We start from the raw sequence: 8,057 nt of genomic DNA, 5'->3' as shown, positions 1-8,057 counted from the left end.
TCCTCTCTCTTTTCTAAAAGTATTCCGAAATTTAGAATCCTACAAAAGATGTAAGTCGAGCAAGTGTTACAACTGCTACGCTGAATTGCTTTTAAAACTAAAAATCAATGTAGATAATTTGAAAAACGCCGTCGGCCGGCGCTGCGGCTCACTAGGCTAATCCTCCGCCTGTGGCGCTGGCACCCCGGGTTCTAGTCCCGGTTGGGGTGCCAGATTCTGTCCCGGTTGCCCCTCTTCCAGTCCAGCTCTCTGCTGTGGCCCGGGAGTGCAGTGGAGGATGGCCCAGGTCCTTGGGCCCTGCACCCGCTTGGGAGACCAGGAGAGGCACCTGGCTCCTGCCATCGGATTGTTGCGGTGTGCCGGCCGCGGCGGCCATTGGAGGGTGAACCAATGGTAAAGGAAGACCTTTCTCTCTGTCTCTCTCTCTCACTGTCCACTCTGCCTGTCAAAAAAAAAAAAAAAAAACAAAACACACACACACACAAAAAAACAAACAAACAAACAAAAAAAACCCTCCAACCAAAAAAAGCACTCCTTGGTGTGTTGGGCTTGTGACTACTGGTGTGGTGGTGCAGAGGCTGTCACTCCTCAGCGCACCCCACTTCTGCGTGGGAAGAAGGGTGTGTCGGGGGGAAAGGTGGAGGGGGGGTGGTGAAGCAGCCGGGGTGGGGTGCCACCCAGCCAGGCCTCCTGAGTGCCAGCGGCAGTTCCCCTTGTCCTGAACTCTCCACGGGTACCCTCGGGAAAGCCAGGTCTGGGAAGGAAAGGAGACAGGGGGAGGAGAGGAGATGACGAAGTAGAAAGAGGAAAGTGTGGCAGACAAGAAGGCAGGGGGTGAGGGAGCAGCTCTCCATGCCCAGATGTTGGGGAGCAGATACAGTCCTGCTGCCTCCCCCCAAATTAACAAACAGGGAGAATCCGCTTCTAGAAACTTGGTTTAATCGCTGTCTCAGTTACTCTTTTCCACACATCGCAACTCCTGTTGGGGGACCACGAGGTTTCTCTTTGGCTTCCTTGAGCTCTCAGTCAAGGGTCAAGGTTCGGGGTTCAAGGGGCAGAAGCGGTTCTTTCCCAGAGTCGCCAGCTCTTCATCAGTCCAGCTCGCCTTGCCACTTGCTCTCAACATCTCTCCTTTCGCTCCGCGTCCGTGTCTGCGTCTGCCTGGGATGGCCTGGGGAGCTCCGTGTCCCCCTCTTGACAAAGTCCAGTCTCTCCCTGTGTTCTCTCCCGAAGATTCCCAGCTGTGATTTTTAACAAAGCTCTGTTCTTCTGCAATATGGGCCCAGAACTGCTTTTTCTCTCCACCCTGGGGGTTTGCATGTGCACCGCACTCGGAAACCCAGGTCAGTTTCCTCCTGGCTCCAAAAGCAGCTGCTCTCCCTTAGGGGTCTCCATGTCCCTCAGGGTCCTGGCCGTTTCTTTCCTCTTCAGTGGATGTTCCGGTAGGAACCTCATCTGCCTTCCCACGCCCCTCCTACAGATCCGGGAGACATACCCTCCATGGTTCTCAGGAGTGACTCTATCTGTGCTTTGGCTTTTTCCATTTGTCTGCTGATACATTCGGTTTCTTCTTCCAGAACCGTGTCTCTCCTGAAGTAGCAGACATGAGCTTTTCCTTGTGGGTCTTCTCCCAGATCCTTTGCTTTATAAAGCATGAAATGGACCAGGTCCTGGGGTGGGGCGTGTCCAGGGAGCAGGGTGTTGGGCACTTCCGGGCTCTTCCATCCCAGGGTGATGCTGGCAAAGAGCTGGGTATTCAGCAGGAACTGGTGCCGAGCGCCAGGCTGCTGACTGGTGTGTTCGGCTCTCGGGATGGACATCTTCATTTCGTCATTCAAGTTCTGCCTTAAACCAAGAAGACCATGAACCCAGGAAGTGCCATGGCACACCCCACTCTGACACTCATGCAGGATGGTATCTCCTGGTCCGGCGTGTCCTCCATGTTGTCTGCATTGTCGCCTGGGGCTTGCCAGCAGTGGCGGATTCATAGCGGGAGGAAGCTCCGGTGCAGTACCCTGGGCTGCCACCTTGGACAGCTGCCTTACTCAGGGGAGTGCCCTCAGAACCAAACTTGTACCGGGCAGCGGGGACATGAACAGCAGACCACGCACACCCCCTCAACCTTGCCCAGGCTCCCTCTCTCCCGAGGGACCAATCCCCCTGCCCTGGCTATTTGCTCTTCCCTCTATCTGGAACGCCTTTGCCCACGTGTCCACCTGTGACCGTCCACCTGTGATCGCGGGCCTCGTCACCTGTGTCTCCCCAGTGCCAGTGAAGGGCCTGGCATGGAGTGAATGCTTGGTGGTGTTCCACACACCTGTCTGTGGAATGAATGAGTGAGTGAGTGAGTGAATGGAGGGGGACATTCTGAGGAGTCACCTCCAGTGCTCTGTGGGCTCAGCACCTTGTGCTATTGTTAGTAGTTAACACCTCCTGTGGGTGAGGGACATCTGTGTTGCGTAAAGTAGGTAACAGATGATTCACTTTGGGTGGCCACGTCCCATGCTTCAAAGTTTGTCCTTGGACTTCAAAGAAGACCTCAGAGTTGTCTCAAAGAAATTTCACTTCTCTCAACGGAGATAGTTTTTCTGGAATCACATTTCAGCACCTTTGGAAACAAGTAACAAATGCTGAAGTAGAAAAAAAAAGTAGCAGTCGTAGAAATCTCAAATTTCCTTTAAACACACTCTGGATCAGAGGGTCACCACAGCCTTCAACAGGGAATGAGTGTTCAGAAGATGCTAACGTTGAAAACACTGCGTACTGGAATCTGGGGAATAGGGCTAATGCTGTTCAGAGAGGAAAATTCATATCCTTCAATTCGCAACATAAGTAAACATAAAACCATGCAAATGAACTGGGCAGTCCAGCTGAAAGGGCTAGACATGGTCTCATGTGCACACGCACACACATACACACATGCACACACACGCAGAAATGAAATCAGAGAAATGGAAATAAGACTGAAAATGTCTTAGAATACAGAAAATCTGAAGGCTTGGCAAAGCAATCAAAGAGCTGGTTATAGGATGGCTATGATCCTTTTTAAACAAAAAAAGGTGGAAATGCGAAGTTGAAAAGGAGGAAGACACAGAGGAGTACAATTGTTCAGATTGGAGAGGGGGGAAACTGACTGGCGGCGGCTCTCCACTGGGCTCCTGTCTGCCACCCCTGCCCCTCCCCCTGACCTGTCGCCCCCACGTGAACAGGTGCCCTCCTGGGGTCCTGGGACAGGAAGTGGAAAATTCCACTCTGGCTGCCAGGATGTGAGGGCTGGGCCAGTGTGAAGTCGGTGGCCCGGGCTGGGGTCACCCTTGAGGCATTTCCTGCACTGGGGAATTGGAGGCTGGGGCCTGTGCTCCTAACCTTGTTTGTACTTTTCCATGTCCCTCTCTACTGAGAAAGATAATTTTTAAAAAGTAAAATGATAGATTCTGGGTCTAAAAAACTCTACAGGCTAATAATGCAAATCAAGGGGCGAACTGACCTTCCTTCCAAGATGAACGAATGAATGAGTGACCCAAGGACAAAGCCACTGTGTGTTCACCCTGAGGACAACAACATGCATTGCTGTGCATTTTGCCAATGGTTTTCCCAGCAGAGCTTAAAACCCCAGTGCAAAAGCCAAGTTCCTGAGAGGTGCTAGTGGACCTATGGTAGTATTAGATCTCATTAGCTATTAGCGCTCCAATTTGCTACGTCCAGTGACAGGTTCTTTATTTTAAAGATTTATTTATTTATTTGAAAGGCAAAGTTACAGAGATGGGGAGGGGGAAGAGAGACAGAGAGCTCTTCCATCTGCTGGTTCACTCCCCAAATGGCTGCAATGGCCAGGGCTGGGCCAGGCTGAAACCAGAAGGCAGGCGCTTCTTCTGGGTCTCCCACGTGGGTGGCAGGGGCCCAAGCACTTGGGCCATCTTCTGCTGCTTTCCCAGGCGCATTAGCAGGGAGCTGGATCAGAAATGGAGCAGCCAGGACTAGAACCGATGCACATATGGGCTGGCAGTGTCACAGGAGGCGGCCTAACCAGCTGCGCCACAGCGCCGGCCCCTAAAAACAGCGTTCTTAGTGACTGCCTCCTCCCCGGTTTCCTGACCCTCCTCCCCACCTACTTAAATGACGCCACCATCAACTGTCACGAGTGCCTACTGTCACGCAGCTTGACAGCAGCAAGTGCGACGTACGACTTGTCAGTCATGGGGAAGAAAGGAACACCAGGACACAAGACTGTCTTTCCAATGAGAGATTTTATTGCTTGCACACCAGGGTTTTTTTTATCACACTACTCATCAGCATGCTCATTGAAGTCAATACACTTATCAGTACCAACATACTTATCAATCTATACTATTTAATACACTTATCAATAAACTTAACATCACTTAATCATAACTTAACTACTTAACTTAGCTACTTAGCTTAACGTAAGTACTTAGCTTAATCACCTAACTTAACATAATCACTTAACACACTTATCAATATCATTATCAATAATGTCAATAGTATCACTTATCATAACTTATAGCTAACTTAACACACTTACTGAATCACTTAGCTTAACATAACTACTTATCATCTACTTAACTTACTTACCATAATACTTAACTATCAGAGTAACACTATTTCCTTAATGACTAGAGGACTGAATATCAATAATACTACTTGAACTTATTCATTAATCCATAGATCACAGTATACAGTGTTAAAGTAATTTTAAGGGCTATCTAATTATAATAGTATATGTACATCAAGGTCTCCAGCATTATTTGCAGATACCTTGCATAGGGTCAAAACATAGGGTCAAAGCACAGTTAGATTAGATTACACATGACTAACACTACTTGTAAAAGCTGCATTTTCAAGGCTCGCATCACGGTCACGAGAGTGTCAGTGTTCGATGTCCAGAGCTCAACGTCTCGGCAGAGACGGATGTCAGATCAGTCACTCACAGGCGGCAAGTTGTGGGAAGGCTGTCACTCTGGGCAGTAGGCTCAAAGTTCCCAGGCGGGCGGCCAGGCGAGAAGTTGGAGAGGTCCCCTGCTGAGAGGCCTGGTCCGGCTTTGTGGTGAGGTTTGGCAGCAGGCTGATGAGGACTCCAGGCCAGGCAGTGAGGCGGCCTCTCGGCTGGTCAGACACGGCAGCAGGACAGCAGCACAGCAGCTCCACTGGCCTCTGGATCCCGTCATCACCTTGTGCTGCGTAGCAAAAGCTAGCAGGCTGGCTCTGGGACTCCAAATGTGAGGAGATCCAGAGGTTCGCGCGCACTGGGCCACACACACACACACACACACACACTCAGACAGTGGGGTTACAGCTCAGGGACAGCTCTGCAGGTCGGCTTGTGCTGCTACCTGCTCTGTGCAGAGTAGTGGGCTGCCTCTTCAGCTCCGGATGTGTGGAGATCCAGAGGTTCACACACACCGGGCCATGATCCCCAGAGGATGAAGAGTGGTGCAAGGGCTCCCTTTTTTTTTTTTAATTAAAAAAAAAATTTTTTTTGACAGGCAGAGTGGACAGAGAGAGAGACAGAGAGAAAGGTCTTCCTTTGCCGTTGGTTCACCCTCCAACGCACTGCACTGATCCGATGGCAGGAGCCAGGTACTTCTCCTGGTCTCCCATGGGGTGCAGGGCCCAAGCACTTGGGCCATCCTCCACTGCACTCCCTGGCCACAGCAGAGAGCTGGCCTGGAAGAGGGGCAACCGGGACAGAATCCGGTGCCCCGACCGGGACTAGAACCCGGTGTGCCAGCGCCGCAAGGCAGAGGATTAGCCTAGTGAGCCGCAGCGCCGGCCCTAAGGGCTCCCTTTTTATCCTCATTTTCGGCAGTTCTCCAGCTCGCCATCCTCCAACTTGTCCAATCAATGCTGTTTCCTCCTTGCTTGCAGCTGAACAGTCCAGTCAATACCGTTCCCGCCTTACTTATGTTTGAATGGTCCAGTCAGCGTGGGCAGGAGGGTACTGTCCATAGCGCACCGTTATCTGACTGACCAGAGATGTCTGCTTGGTATAATTAGGAGTGTTTCCCTAACAGCCATTAGGCATTGCCTCAGCTCCTGACTTACAACTCCACTTTACTTTTACTTCATGGCTAGTGGTAACTTCTTCACGCAATGTTTTACTGTGTTTCCACAGTTCATCTCCTTGTCAGGTAAGCGGTGATCCGTGACTCTTTTTGAGATTCCTGTGGGATTCCCCACATCTACCCAGGGTTGATTGAGGCAAATCTCTAGAAGTCTACGCTGTCTGTCTCCTCCCACCTGACTCACACACCCGTTCACCAGAACGTCTTGTCGAGACCTCCGAAACCATTCCCGGATCTACGCAGTCCGCTCCCTCTCCATGGCTTCCACCCTGGCCAAGGCCCCTGGGCGGCACAGCGGCCCCTTCCACCCCCTTCCTGAGTCTGCTCCTTACCCTCCTGGCTGTTCCCGTGGCACGGGCGGGGCGGGGGGCAGTTATCTTAGTCTGCAAGTAAATTGATCATGGCATCCTCCTAGCTGAAACCCCCCCAGGAGCTTGTCCATCAGATCTGAAACCAATGAAGACCCAGGCCCTGGCAGGCAGCCGGGGCCCAGCACCCACCCCCCCAAACCACACACAGTAGGCCTCAGCCACAATTGCCTTTCTTTCTGTTCCCCAACGTACCCCCTGCTTTAGAAGCTGACTTGCATTCACTCCCTCTTCCGCAGAGTGTGGACCCCAAGAGACACTTGTTTGTCTGACTTTGGCTTCAACACCCTCTCTTTGGACCTTATATAAGCCCCCCGCCCCCCACCATTCCATCCTATCCACCTGCTACGCTGCCCATGTATTTTGCACAGAATGACCTAGAAGTCCCCAAGCATTTCCAGATGTGCCCAGAGGTGGCAGTGAGCAGACAGGTTCGTTGTCCTTGCTGCCAGTAGCCTGGAACCCAGGCAAGGATTTGGGTTAATTTCCTTTCTTATCAGAGGTACTATGGAGCTTTTTTTTTTTTTTTATCAGTCAGCTGTTCTGGATCAAGGAAAAGTCCTATTCCCAGATGCTTCTGACCACTTGTATCCCAAAGGCAAGACCTGCCTGGCCCCCAGGCCTCTAAGCTCTCCCCTCTGAGCCCCTCACCTTTGCTTTTTGTCCTCACTAGGCCCCGGGGACCTCTAAAGGAATGGGGGACAAAGTGAAGGGCACATGGTCCAGGTAACAGTCTGGGGATCTCCGTCCTCAGCTGCCTTGGAACCCACTTTCTAGGGAAGAAAGAGGCTTTGGCCCATAGCCACTCAACTCAGAATATTTTTATTCTCAGAATATTTTTATAGAACCTGATTTCCCAGGAGTGCGCTCTGTCCCTTCTAGACCTGTTCTGTCATCGGCGGGTGCCGAGGGATCAGGCGGGGCCGCCTATACGATCGAGGAAGCCAAGCCATCACAGCTACGTCACCTTGCACCACTCTGTTTCAGGAACCAGGCTGGCACATTCACAAGAAACCATACAGGCCAGCAGACATGGCGGGAAGAGAGAGCCGGGCGGTTCCCGGCGGGTTTGTCTGCTTCCCTTGGGATGAATGAAGGCAGCCCACGTGGTGGGCGGGCCTCTGAGAGGCCAAGGGAAGGGCTGCTGGAGCTGCCTTGCACACGCTCCTCCTGGCGGCCCCAGGGACGCACTCGGCCTCAAGCAATGGAACTAGGAGGAAAAGACAGTGGGTGAACGAAGCACGCGGCCCCTGCAGTGCCCCTGCTCTCCCAGTCCCCCTTGGGGAGGGGCCAGAGGTGGGGGAGGGCTTTGTGCCCAACAAAGGATGACTGCCAAGAAGGGGAATTTGAGTGAAGCATAGGGTTGTTTCTAGCTATGAGTTGGAGAGCCCCTCTGAGCCTGGGGACCACCCGCTCTGCCTCTAAGTCAGATCGAGAGCGCGAATGAGAAATGCAGTTTTGTCTGCGCAGTCTTGCATGCTCTCCTCCTCCTTGTCACCATGGCTCACACAGAAGCTGAGAGGAGCAGCGCTCGCCCGCTGGGTCCCCAGGGAAGGAGGCCTGCACCTGCTGGGTACAGAGCAATACAGAGCCATCACCATAACCT

Source organism: Oryctolagus cuniculus, chromosome 9, assembly GCF_051225735.1.
Source record: "Oryctolagus cuniculus isolate XC-2025 breed Fujian yellow rabbit chromosome 9, ASM5122573v1, whole genome shotgun sequence".
Taxonomy (NCBI): domain Eukaryota; kingdom Metazoa; phylum Chordata; class Mammalia; order Lagomorpha; family Leporidae; genus Oryctolagus; species Oryctolagus cuniculus.
This window is presented reverse-complemented; position numbering follows the sequence as displayed.